We start from the raw sequence: 13,200 nt of genomic DNA, 5'->3' as shown, positions 1-13,200 counted from the left end.
AGAATAACAACCAAATAAGAATATAAGTAATTTGTTCAGTTACATAGCCATAAAAATGAAACTACAGCTACCAAATCCCTCTTCTACTTACTTCTCATAGCATGTCTCTCAATTAGTGGAAAATCCACCATATGCTTATATCCTTCACTTGAGCATAATTCCTATTGTGTCAACTTTATACAAATAAATTTAATTTTAAATTTACAGACCATATGTTGGGTTAAACTTGAAATCTCCTAGGAGGCCTACAATAAAATAAATATTCAAATCAGTGATGTAAATTTTCACATCATAACCCCTGCTTCTCCTCATTGCATTTCCAACCATTTTTATCCCAGCTGCAGTGCATAAAGCAGACATTATATCATCCTAGGCCTGCCAGTCATATTGCTCTAACTAATACAGAAAACCTAACGTGAATTGTACCACTGCTAGAAGTGTTACTCCACCAAAAGTTTCTCAAAGTACTTGATTAAGATTCTGTGGTACAGACCACAATTTAAAATGAAATGCTAAAATAAAGTCACATCCTGAAGAGGTTGAGCTTTCACCATCATTTGAGTTATCATCATTCTTTGAGACAGTAAAGCAAAAGAAGTAATTATCTTGCATGAATGAGAAGACTTCTCCCCTTTCAGAAACTATATTGGTGACCTCAGTTTGCCTACCTTTGGCACTAAAATGACCTGAGTGCTTTCTTGTGGGAAGGAGTTGGGAAAATAATAAAGAAAAAGCAAGAGAGAGTTGGGGTAGAAAGGAGCAGGGATGGAAGTAAAGAAAAAAAAAAACCGTTTTAGGGTTTGTTCAAGAAAATCTTAAAATGATCTGATAACTATTTCTGATGAAAATAACGTATTTCCTTGAATATAGAAACCATTGCAGTTGTCAAGAGGACACACTTACATTGTTTTTGAAAGAGTATAAAAAGTATCTGCATGGGCCTTCCCTGGTGGCGCAGTGGTTGAGAGTCCGCCTGCCGATGCAGGGGACACGGGTTCGTGCCCCGGTCTGGGAAGATCCCACATGCTGCGGAGCGGCTGGGCCCGTGTGCCATGGCCTCTGAGCCTGCGCGTCCGAAGCCTGTGCTCCACAATGGGAGAGGCCACAACAGTGAGAGCCCCACGTACCGCAAAAAAAAAAAAAAAAAAAGTGTCTGCATGAGGATTTCCACAGCAAGTCCAAGCTGCAGGTAAACTGACCTGTTACTTGAGATGTGTATCACTGGAAGTTCCTGGGAGATGTGGAGATTGTAGGAGCCTCTGACAAGCCTCAATACGGTAGTCATAACACAGATGCCTGGGCTTAGGAATAAGGCTATTTCTTCTTCAGGAAACATTATTGCACATTTGAAAAGCAGCTCCATGCTGGATCTTGGACCCCAACAGAGACCAAACCCTTGACCATGAGCCATTTCGTGATGATGGGATCCAAACAGCCTATCATGATCCAGGTATTATCTGATCGTACAAATTAGAAAACATATAAACAAAAACAACGATCAGATCCCCACCTTTTTTTTTTGGCTAAAAAGATAATCTATGTTTTTAATTACTTGTTTGCCTTCACGATGGCTGTTTCGCCCATTTCTGTCATATAAAAATGTATCCTGATGGTGGCTAGTGTTTTACTTTAAATTTTGTGTAGGACTGTGGTTACATTGACACCATGCAGTGACAATATGGTAACTGATAGACAAAGAAAAGTGTATTCTGAAGGGCACATGGGGAGAACTGTGCTAGATATTCTTATTTTCCATCCCAGATCCACTCCTCTCTGCTGTCCACTACTTTCTTTGCTCCTAGATGTTGGCTTCTATCAGATTCAAATGAGTCCCCTTGTCTTCTAACTGAATGGGTTCAGAACTCAGCTGTAGCTACACTCTCTGGGTTCAGAGCTGTTTTGGTCACAGTTTGCTTCTGGAGTGTTCCAACAATCCATGTCATTTCCCTTAACCCTGATGACACATGTGTGAAAGCCCCTTCCCTAAACTCTCTTTAATTACCTTTTGAGAGTACCATCTGTTTTCTGATGGTTTCTAACATAAACAGCTGTTTTGATGAAGCTGTAACAAAATGCCTAGCTAAAAAAATTGTAAAGAAACTGTTCTTATGAATTATACCTGATATAAACTGCACATTCTTAAACTTCATGGTATCTCCAAGCCTTGTCCTATTCGTTATACTCTGTTTTCTCTCAAACCCTTGACCAGCAACTATCCACACTATATGCAATCAAAGATTCCCATAACATCCTTGATCTCAGTGGTGATGAGAGTCAGGGATGTGATAAACTTGTACATAAGGAAGGCTGAGGAATGGTGTAACGATGTGTATTAGATGCATGACAAGGCAACTTGAAAAAAAGAAAATAGGTCTCTCATCTTCTGAGATGGCCCACACTCTGTTTGTGGAGTGTGTTTCTCTCTAAATAAATTCACTACTTACCTAAAAAAAAAAAAAAAGAAAAGAAAAGAAGGTAAGAATATATTTTTTTTTTACTTCTAAACAGAATAATTCCAAGGCCAGTTGTGCCTGTGCCAAAACAGCAAATTTCAAATTATTGTATATAGAAGTATTTCAGTATATTAATATTCAGGAGCATGAACTGATAGGCTAACTGATATCATGTATACTATACAATCAACAAAAGGAAGTTTCCAGCCTTTAGTTATGCAAGATAAGTTTCTCAAGAAGAGTAGAATTATGAGGTCTAGTTTAATGAGCATACATTTTCTTCACAGATTCTCTGCCGGGGCACAAATCCACCATAGTATTGTAAGTGCCTTTATTTACTTTTCAATGTTTATTTGATCCTGACCACTTGGAAATTCATAAGCATTCGATCGAGAATATGCAAGGAAAGAACAAGTTTAGAATAAGTGAGTAAACACTGAGCGTGTGAACTTTTATTAAGCTGAAGATATATGTTGAATTTAGATCAAATCTATTTCTGTAATAAAAGTTTATAACTATTTGCTAGCTTCTTTAAAAGCAAATACAAGCAAACACTAATTTTTTGTATTTATTTTTCAATTTCCCCACCTGTACCTTTCACGTGAATTTATCACTTGTTTCTGAGGGGTGTGAGCTACAGAAACATGACATAATTTTGTGCTTCTAAAACCGATCACTGACTGCTTGGCTGGATTTTAGGGCTTCATGATATAGAGGAAACTTTGCACCAGAGCTTCAAGTTCCAACCTGACTCTTCTTGCTTCAAATACTTTCTCTTTTACTAAATAATTCCAGTTTTGAGGCATAGAGCAATAACACCATAATAAGCATAACTACTTTCTTGGAATTTTTTTTTTTTTTTTTTTTGCTGCGGTACGCGGGCCTCTCACTGTTGTGGCCGGTACCTTAACTTGTTCTCCTCAGTGTTGCCATGTTGTTCCTCCATCAATCCGAACTCACCCTCTTGTGATCTCTCTGTCTCTCTCTCTTTCTCTCTCTCTTTGACTTGCTTATTCATACCTCCTTTGTCACTTCAGTAAATTTTCACATGTATAAGGATCGAGTAAAAATGTTATAGTGATTGAATCTGTTGGAAAAATAAGAAATATATTTCAGATACCTAGATTACACTCCCTGCCCCCCCACAACAGTGTTCTATTTGAGTAAAATTTAGAGTGAATTACTAAATATTCCCCAAACATGCATAAAATAGGTTGAATAAGAACTTTTCCAAACTGATTATTTTCCTTTTTTCACAATGATTTGAATTTGAAGACTAGTTCTATAGAATTAATTGGTAACTTTTCTTAGGATTCATGTCCACATTTTGAGAAATTTTTACCTGTGATTAATGTTTTTGTAAATGTGGCTAATCTGATAGATGTTCTTTAATACAGTTACATGTTTATACACACAATTATATCCATAGTTATGTTAATTATAACAAAAATGTATGCATAATAATGTATGAATTTAATACAGATAGTTAATTGAATTACTAATTAAACACATCACTTTATCTCTTGGAATTTCACAAATAAAATTTATTTTTATGATAAAAGAATTTTTATTCACATATAAGTTAACAAGCGGTGTGGCTTTTAACAACTGATAATTCTCTTAACTCATAAGAACCTTGTTTTCCTTATTTGTCAAAAGGAAATAAAGATTCTTACCCCATGGATTTCTTGTTGAATTTAAATGCAGGATTTATGCAGTCATTTTTTGCAAAATGCCTTGTACAAGTTAACCACACTTTAAGCGGTGGTGGTAGAGATGGTGGAAGCTGCAGGGAGCAGCATTTGTTGTACTTTCTTCCTTTTGACTTTCCAGCAGTTCCCGAAGGTCATTTAGAACTGAAGAGATGGACATTTCCCATTGCTGCCCTAACAAATTACCACAAGCTGAGTGGCTTAAGACCACTCAACTCTGTTATTTTAGAGCTCTGTATATTAGAAGTCCAAACTGGGTCTTACTGGACTAAAATCAAGGTATTGTCAGGATGGTGTTCCTTTTGGATGCTTTAAGGGAGAATCTGTTTCCTTGCCTTTTCCAGGTTCTAGAGGCTGCCTGTATTCCTCGGCTCATGGTCCCTTTTCTGTCATCAAAGTCAACAGACCCGTGTCTCTCTGTGCCTTTCTCACATACTCATATGTTCCTCTGACTCACTTTTCTGCTTCCCTCTTCCACTTTTAATGACCCTGTGACTACATGGAGTCCACCTAATTCAAAATAATTTTCTGATCTCCAGATCTTTAACTCACTCACATCTGCAATCGCTTAGCCATGTAGAACAGTACCAGTATGTTTGAAGTCCAGTATGTAGTCCTAAAACAACCAGTTTTCCTCTCATGCATCCCTAGTACTAGTTATAATGTTAAACTTAGTAGTGCAAACATTCTTTTGATTTTCTTTCTAGTATGCATAACCAAAAAGTTTTATTTTATGTTTTTTTCTTATTTATTAAATTTCTAGGTAACTTTGTTTTTGAATAGCATGATTTTCAAGATTACTCATATTGGTGAATAGAGTTCTATTTCCTTCATTTCATGTTTGCATTATATTCTTTGAATGAACACATGGCAATTTATCTCTTCTAATATTGAAGATAGTTTAGGATTTTCTTATTCCCTTGCTATTAACAGTACAATTTAAAGCATGCTTATACAGATTTGCTGGTGTTCATGAGTGAGTTTCTCTAGAGAAGATGCCTGGTATCAGAATTTGTCTAATGCTAGGGTGAGAGTCCCATTGCTTAACATTCTTGCCCAAATTTAGTGTTGTCAGACATTTTAACTTCTGAAAATGTATTGTATATTAATTTAAACCTCACTGGGTTTTTTTTTGGTTTTTTTCGTTATGCGGGCCTCTCACTGTTGTGGCCTCTCCCATTGCGGAGCACAGGCTCCAGACGCGCAGGCTCAGCGGCCATGGCTCACGGGCCCAGCTGCTCCGTGGCATGTGGGATCTTCCCAGACCGGGGCACGAGCCCATGTCCCGTGCATCGGCAGGCGGACTCTCAACCACTGCGCCACCAGGGAAGCCCCATAACTGGGGTTTTAATTTGCATTTCAGTTTCATGTAATGACAGTGCATACCGTTTTGCATGTTGAAACAATTTGGATTTTTTTTTTCTGTGAAATGTCAGTCTATTATTTTGCCTGTTATGCCTATTTTGCTTACTTATTCTAAGATTTTATTAATAAACTCTGGATACTAAACTTTTTTTGGTTACATGTATTGTACAAAGGTGTTACTAGTTTGAAATGTGTCTTTTTATATTCTTCCCTTACACAAGGTCATGAAGTCATTCAAATGTACTTTCTTGTATGTTAAACTTTGGCTTTTAATATTTAAACTTTTGCTTATCACTCAAACCTTACAAAGACAGGATAGACACTACAAAATATCTCTCTAACCATACTGCCAGAGGAACCTTAGTGCTTGCCTATTTGTGTGTTCAGTTCGGCTCTGGGCATGGGTCTCTGGGAAAGATGGGTTTGCTCTATTGGGAGGCATGGAGCTCTGTCTTGGACTAAATGATGCTTGCAGTGTGACTCTTTTCTACTCCTGTGCTCGTCTTTTTTTCTTTTTTTAAAAAATTATTTATTTATTTTTGGCTGAATTGCTGCGTTCGGGCTTTCTCTAGTTACAGTGAGCGGGGGTTACTCTTTGTTGTAGTGTGCAGGCTTCCCATTGCGGTGGCTTCTCTTGTTGTGGAGCATGGGCTCTAGGTGTGCGGACTTCAGTAATTGTGGCACGCAGGTTCAGTAGCTGTGGCTCCTGGGCTGTAGAGTGCAAGCTCAGTAGTTGTGGTGAATGGGCTTAGTTGCTCTGCGGCATGTGGCATATTCCCGGACCCGGACTTGAACCTGTGTCCCCTGCATTGGCAGGTGGATTCTTAACCACTGTGCCACCAGGGACGTCCTCCTATGCTCTATTGAAGTGATGGGTACTCGGCTGGGTTGCAAATAAATCAGTTTTTGTTGTTAATTTTTTTTTTTGGTGGGACATGATAAAATGATGATCCCTGATTGGTAGGAAATCTAAATATTTTATGTTATTTTTTATATGTTAGTGTGCAGGACATCTTGCAATAAGTGTGTTGAGTGAGCGAGGTGACCTGGATGAGTAACAGGTACTTCAGAGAATTTGTCAAAGAGCCAGCAGCACACGAGTTAGAATGCCCTGTGAATAAATGGGTTTACTAAGGTAAATCTGAAAGGAGGCTGAGAAGAGGCAATCAAAGAGGGGATAAGAGAAGAACCTAACATTGAGAAAGCTCAGGGAATTTTGGTTTCAAGGAGGAGGTTACGTTTTACAATATAAAATACTCCCTGGAGAATAGGTAAATGAGTACTAAGTATTTATTGGATATAGCAACAAAAAATCAGCATCAATCTTTCTGAGAGCTTTGTTCAGTGGATGAGTAAAGGATGAAATTGGATATTGCCATGGTGTGAACAATAAATGGGAAAAGATGAAACAGATGAAGGGAAAGGATTTTTATTTTTTCATGAAGCTTGGCAATGCTAGGTAATAGAGAGGGAAATAAAACTGGAGAGGGCTTGACATATAAGAACAAATGGGAGAGACATGAGGATTTTTCAACAATTCAAGAAGAAAAGGAAAGTATAGGAAAGAATGGGATAAGCTTTAATAATTGGAGTGAAATTCCTGATGTAGCATTCATGGGATCCAGAGAACAAGGGGAACAGTTAGCCTTAGTCACAATGAGAAATTTACTATCATAATTAGAAAAAGAAGCTAGTTACAATATAACATCACTTTTATAAATGGGGTGTCAGGAATTTGAAAAAGTTCTTAACTGAGTGTTTCTATATTTCTGAGAAGTAGGAGATAAGATTTTCTGCTGAGAATGAGTAGGAAGGTAATAGAGTAGGACAGATAAGGAGATAATAAATGGTTTGATTAGATATTATGGAAGATGGAGGAAAACCTTAGAACAGAGAATTGGTGAGCAAGGTAAATGGCCCTATCGAGCTCAGAGAACCTTAACTTATAGAGGCAATTTTCTGAGGATTTTGTGATTTTCTCCAGTTGGATTCAACTGCCCAGGTAAAGGAACAAAGAAATCATTCTGCTGGGTTGCTTCAGCTTTGGGTTTGCTAAGTAGTTTCAAAAATAGAAATTGAAAATGTTCACAAAGATGTGGTTGAAGAAATTGATCAAGGGTTATAGGCTTAAAAGGAAGAGAGTGAACCTGAGGCAGAAATAAGACCTTATATACAATTGATTGTATGTCACAGGACTGAATACAAGTTAGCCTGATGAAATAACAATATTATTTTTTTTTTGCATGCACTCACCCATTCTGGTCTACTTCTAGGAAGCACGAGAAGATTAGGAAGTGCTAAAGATACAGATATAACTTTTCTGTCAATCTGTTTGCTTTGCTTAAGCATGCTCTTTCTAACATCCATCTAATGGTAGAGTATTTTGTCCATATTTAGAAAATGTGTCATCAGATATTTTCTAAACTATTAGTGCTTTTCTTGGACGACTAATCAATGCTATATTGTCCTTAGGTCTTCCATCTGCACATTTCTGGTGTGACATTTTTAATTTGGGGTTTTCAAGTTCATATAACCAAGGATATATTTTAGAGGATAGTGCAATTTTAGGAAATCATTTACCCATTTGATTCACAGAATCTTATAACTGTAAATCAGATTAATGTCACTTTGGACATTTCTTTGTGAGATCGAATATATTTTAGATATTTATTCTTGTTCAGTGTATATTCTCGCTTTTCTCTAAACCCCTTCCCTTGCCGAGTTTTAGCTGTTTAAGGAAATGATTCAGAACTCACTGGAAGACACAGATGAGTGTTGAAGGCTTCACATAAGATCATTAAGTTGGTTTGCAGGTCGCTAAGACAGGACTCAGCTCATGGCACTGCTGAGAAACTTTGAATGCAGGAGCAAAAGATTTTACCAGCACTGGCCTTCAGTTCATTAATGTTTCCTAGGACCATGCCCTTGCTGTTTTATGTCAAACATCTTTAGGTTGTGATCCATCCTTCCTACTATTGCCATCTTATTGTGTATGAGCTGAAACGATTCTGATTTTATGTTCACACTCTTGCACAGATTCCACTTCACTAGTATAAACAGAGAGGCCTAATGAAAACTATATAATTCTCTGGGGTTGAAAATTTCCCCCTGTTCTCATTTTGTATCTCCATCTTTCCAGCAGATTATGAAATATTCAGTATTTTTATCCGAAGACACATTGCTCTTAACATATTTGGCACAGAAGGTTATCTTTAAAATCCCCTCTAAATCTCCCAAATTAATCTTCTGTGTATTGAACGCTTGCCAGCTTGGATAGTTATAGGATTAGACATTTTTAAATGATTTTTGACTCTGAAGGTTGTTTGCATGCTGTTACCAAATCTGGCTTTGTTTCAGCTTCAGCATCTTCCTTTTCATAAAGGATATGCTGTAAACCTACTAATGTTTTCATCTAATTTTATAATTATCATACCTAGGAAGTACCTTTATTAGAGCTTGGCACTTTGCTGCATATAAAGCCACTGCACCTGTAATTGACTTTAACTAAGTGAGTACTAATCCACAATATTTCTTTGGGGCTGGGCTTGCCAGCAGGGGAGGCTTTTTACTATACCTCTTTTTCTCTGATAAAACAAATAAAAGTTTATTTATTCTACATATCAAATTAGATGTCAGAATAAGACAAAGTTAATTCAACATTCATATGTTGTAACAGGTTATAATAATATTAGTAAATGGGGAATTAAAACTGATCAGAGAGAAAATGTTAAGAAATAAACACTAAGCCTAATGACAGTAACACACTGCAAAATTTGCACATCATCCTTCAAAGACACTCAGGATGATGGATGCATGTGCCTCATTCATCTTGCTTTATTTCCTAAACTAAATAAAACGATGTATTTCACCTTTTGAGATAAATTTTATATCAGGTAATTTGGGTATCTTTATTTCATCGTTTCTAACAAACAAGGTCTGGATCCTCTTGTAACATAAAAGAATTAGTCATCAGAAGGCAAGTGCTCTCAGAATCTATCTGTATAGCATTTTTTCAATAAACATCAAATAAATCTAAATGAACATGTATATGTATTATGGTAAACCAAGGAAAACCATTTAGCTACTCAAAAAAGAACTAAAATTAAAACTAAGTAGAAATTGAGAATGCACATCAAAATTTTGTTATTTGAGTATTTTATTTCTTGTATACCTAAAAGACATACTTAATAATATTCCCAACTCCTTTACCAGAGCAGATGCTACATCAGAGAAAAGATGTCTCTTTCACATTTCCATTCAACTTAGAGGGACTAATTTCCCCCAATTTCCCTTCAGCAAGTTTTCCATTACCCTTAGTTTGTAAGCTTGATTTTTAAACTATGGTTATTTAGCTCTCCTTCTTAAAACAAGTACCTGTAATTGAAACTACTATGCATTGAGCAGTGAAATAAAAGTTTCAAATACAATAAAAAAAAATAATGTCTTACCTTCAAGTAGGGTATCCCCAAATGGCTGAGACAGATAAGAAAACTGGTAATTGCAGCACAATATATGGTTTGTGCAGTGGGGTAAATAATGTGATGCTATGAAAGCATAAGACACAGATTTTTAAGCCAAGGTGTTAGGGATCAGGGAAAGGTTACTGAAGAGATGAAGTCTTTGCTGAATTCTGCAGTAGGAGGCCAGGTGAGTGGGGGCCAATTCTGACAGATAAAACATGTAAAAAATCTAAAGGCAAAAAAGATTAGGAAAACGGTGTGTACAACTGGGTAGTTAGCAGAGAGTTGTGCCTCTTATTGAGATGGGGATCAATCCACTGCAGCATAAAAAAAAAATGTGAACATTTATTAAAAATATTTCAGCTTGAAAGCATTTAGAATGTGAGAGTCATGGAGTCTCAAATCCCATGATGCTATACCTGAAGTAGAAAAAAGAATAGTGGAAAAGGTATACTTGTTTCTAACTTACCTGTTTACATGAATAACATACATATGTGTTACTACTTTCCAGCACACCAATTTCCTCTCTCTCCTTTATGGAATATGCATCTCCAACTTACATGCATTTTGCTCACGCTATGTCTTTCCAAAGTCTACCTAGAAAACTAGCATTACTTCTCTCAGAAAATGTATGTTCAATGTTCTTCTTAGACTTAGGTCTACTTCTAACTCATCCACTAATGAACTTTTCACTCTCACAGACAAGAACTTTGTTTTCTTTCTCTCTCTTTCTGTTTCTTTCCTGCCAAGTGGGAAAGGACATGAATTATAGATGTACTGCATCTACATAGGCATTAAGCTATGCACTGATAATATAGAGTAGAAAATTATGAAAAACCTTAGTCTTAGATGGTCACTTTCAGCCATGAGGTAAGAAGTGAGACATATATCCAGATTACTGAAGAGGTTTAAAATTTTTTCCTGCTTGTAGCTCTAGGACTGGGAACATCTGTTAAGGAAATGGGGCTGGCATTTGAAAAATATTCTCCAAGCTATGTTAATTTATACTTTGTGGATTAAACGCCTTCCACACTTTGATATCCACTGCTTCTGAGCTGCAGAGTTTTGTAGAGCTATGTTCAAAAGGTCATAAACTTAGATGGTAAATAATAGGGAGAAACGACAATTTGGAGTAAACATTTAACGGTCATAATCTAACATTTATTTTTGGATCAAAGCAAAGTAGGATGTCGTTAGAGGTCTGTGAAGAAAGAGGTAACATGAATAGCTGTTTTAGGTGTGATGTAAAATGCAGTAAGAAAATGGGGATACTGAAGTTTTGAAAAGTTATATGACAAAGATGGACCTCACCCATGGAAAAAGCTGTCAATTCATGAACTGTAAAATATCATAGCAAGTATATGAAAACAAAGTGAAATGAATTTGAATTCCAGAAAAAATTTAATTTGAATGTCAGTTCTTTATTTATATTCTGTGTGACCATCGGCAAGTCATATTACTACTCTGAGTCTGCTTTCAAATATTTTAAATATATTAGATATAAATGTACTTCACTTCAGAAATAAACCCATGCACCTATGATCAATTAATCTATGACAAAGGAGGCAAGATTACACAATGGAGAAAAGTCAGTCTCTTCAATAAGTGGTGCTGGGAAAACTGGACCGCTACATGTAAAAAAATGAAATTAGAACATTTTCTCACACCATATACAAAAATAAACCCTCAAAATGGATTAAAGACATACATGTAAGACTCGATAGTATAAAACTCTTTGAGAAAAACATGGGCAGAACAGTCTTTTACATAAATCGCAGCAATATCTTTTTGGGTCCATCTCCTAGAGTAATGGAAATAAAAACAAAAATTAACAGATGGGACCTAATTAAACTTAAAAGGTTGTGCACAGCAAAGGAAACCATAAATAAAATGAAAAGACATTCTACAGAATGGGAGAAAATATTTGCAAATCATGTGACCAACAATGGATTAATTTCCAAAATATACAAAGAGCTCAATCTGGATATACACCTCAATTTTAAAAGAAAACTGAAAAACAAACAACCCAATCAAAAAATGGGCAGAAGATCTAAATAGACATTTCTGAAGACATACAGATGGCCCAAAGGAACATGAAAAAATGCTCAACATTGCTAACTATTAGAGAAATGCAAATTAAAACTACAATGAGGTATCACCTTACTTGCTATCATCAAAAAGTCTACAAATAATAGATGCTGGAGACGCTGTGGAGAAGAAGGAACCCTCCTACACTGTTGGTGGGAATATAAATTGGTGCAACCACTATGGAGAATGATATGGAGATTCCTTAAAAAAACTAAAAATAGAGTTACCATATGATCCTGCAATCCCACTCCTAGGCATATATCTGGATAAAATCATAATTCAAAAAATACATGCACTCTGTGTTCATTGCAGCCTTATTTACAATAGCCAAGACATGGAAGCAACCTAAATTCCATTGGCAAATGAATGGATAAAGAAGTTGTGGTACATATATACAATGGAATATTACTCACCCATAAAAAGAACAAAATAATGCCATTTACAGCAACATGGATGGACCTGGAGATTATCATATTAAGTGATGTAGGTCAGACAGGGAAAGAAAAATATCATATGATATTGTTTATACGCAGAATCTAAAAAGAAAAAGATGATAAAAATGAACTTATTTACAAAACAGAAACAGACTCACAGACTTAGAGAATGAAGTTATGGTTACCAAAGGGGAAGGTAGGGGAGAGGGATAAATTAGGAGGATATGAGTAACATACACATAGTACTATATATAAAATAGATAACCAGCAAGCACAGGGAACTATATTCAATATTTTATTATAATCTATAAGGGAAAAGAATCTGAAAGAGAATATATATACATAAATATATGTATTATATATATAATATATAAAATATAACTGAATCACTGTGCTGTACACCTGAAACTAATGACATTGTAAATCAACTATACTTCAATAAAAATGTGCCACATTTTATTTGATTAATATTAAAATCAGATCATGGATGTTGAAGAAATGGGAGTTTTTATTATTATTTTATTTCCAGTATCATATAAAATAGGACCATGCTAAGAACTATGGACATTACAAAAGGTATAAAAGTTATGAATTGTTTTGCACAACTTAAAATCTCCTTGTGGAGGCTCAATGCAGATAAAACTTCTAATCCTATTTTAAAAATGTGTTCAAGTATGTGACACTATAA

This window comes from Monodon monoceros, unplaced genomic scaffold, assembly GCF_005190385.1.
Source record: "Monodon monoceros isolate NGI ecotype Baffin Bay Population unplaced genomic scaffold, NGI_Narwhal_1 Super_Scaffold_8, whole genome shotgun sequence".
Taxonomy (NCBI): domain Eukaryota; kingdom Metazoa; phylum Chordata; class Mammalia; order Artiodactyla; family Monodontidae; genus Monodon; species Monodon monoceros.
Note: the sequence above shows the minus strand (reverse complement) of the source record.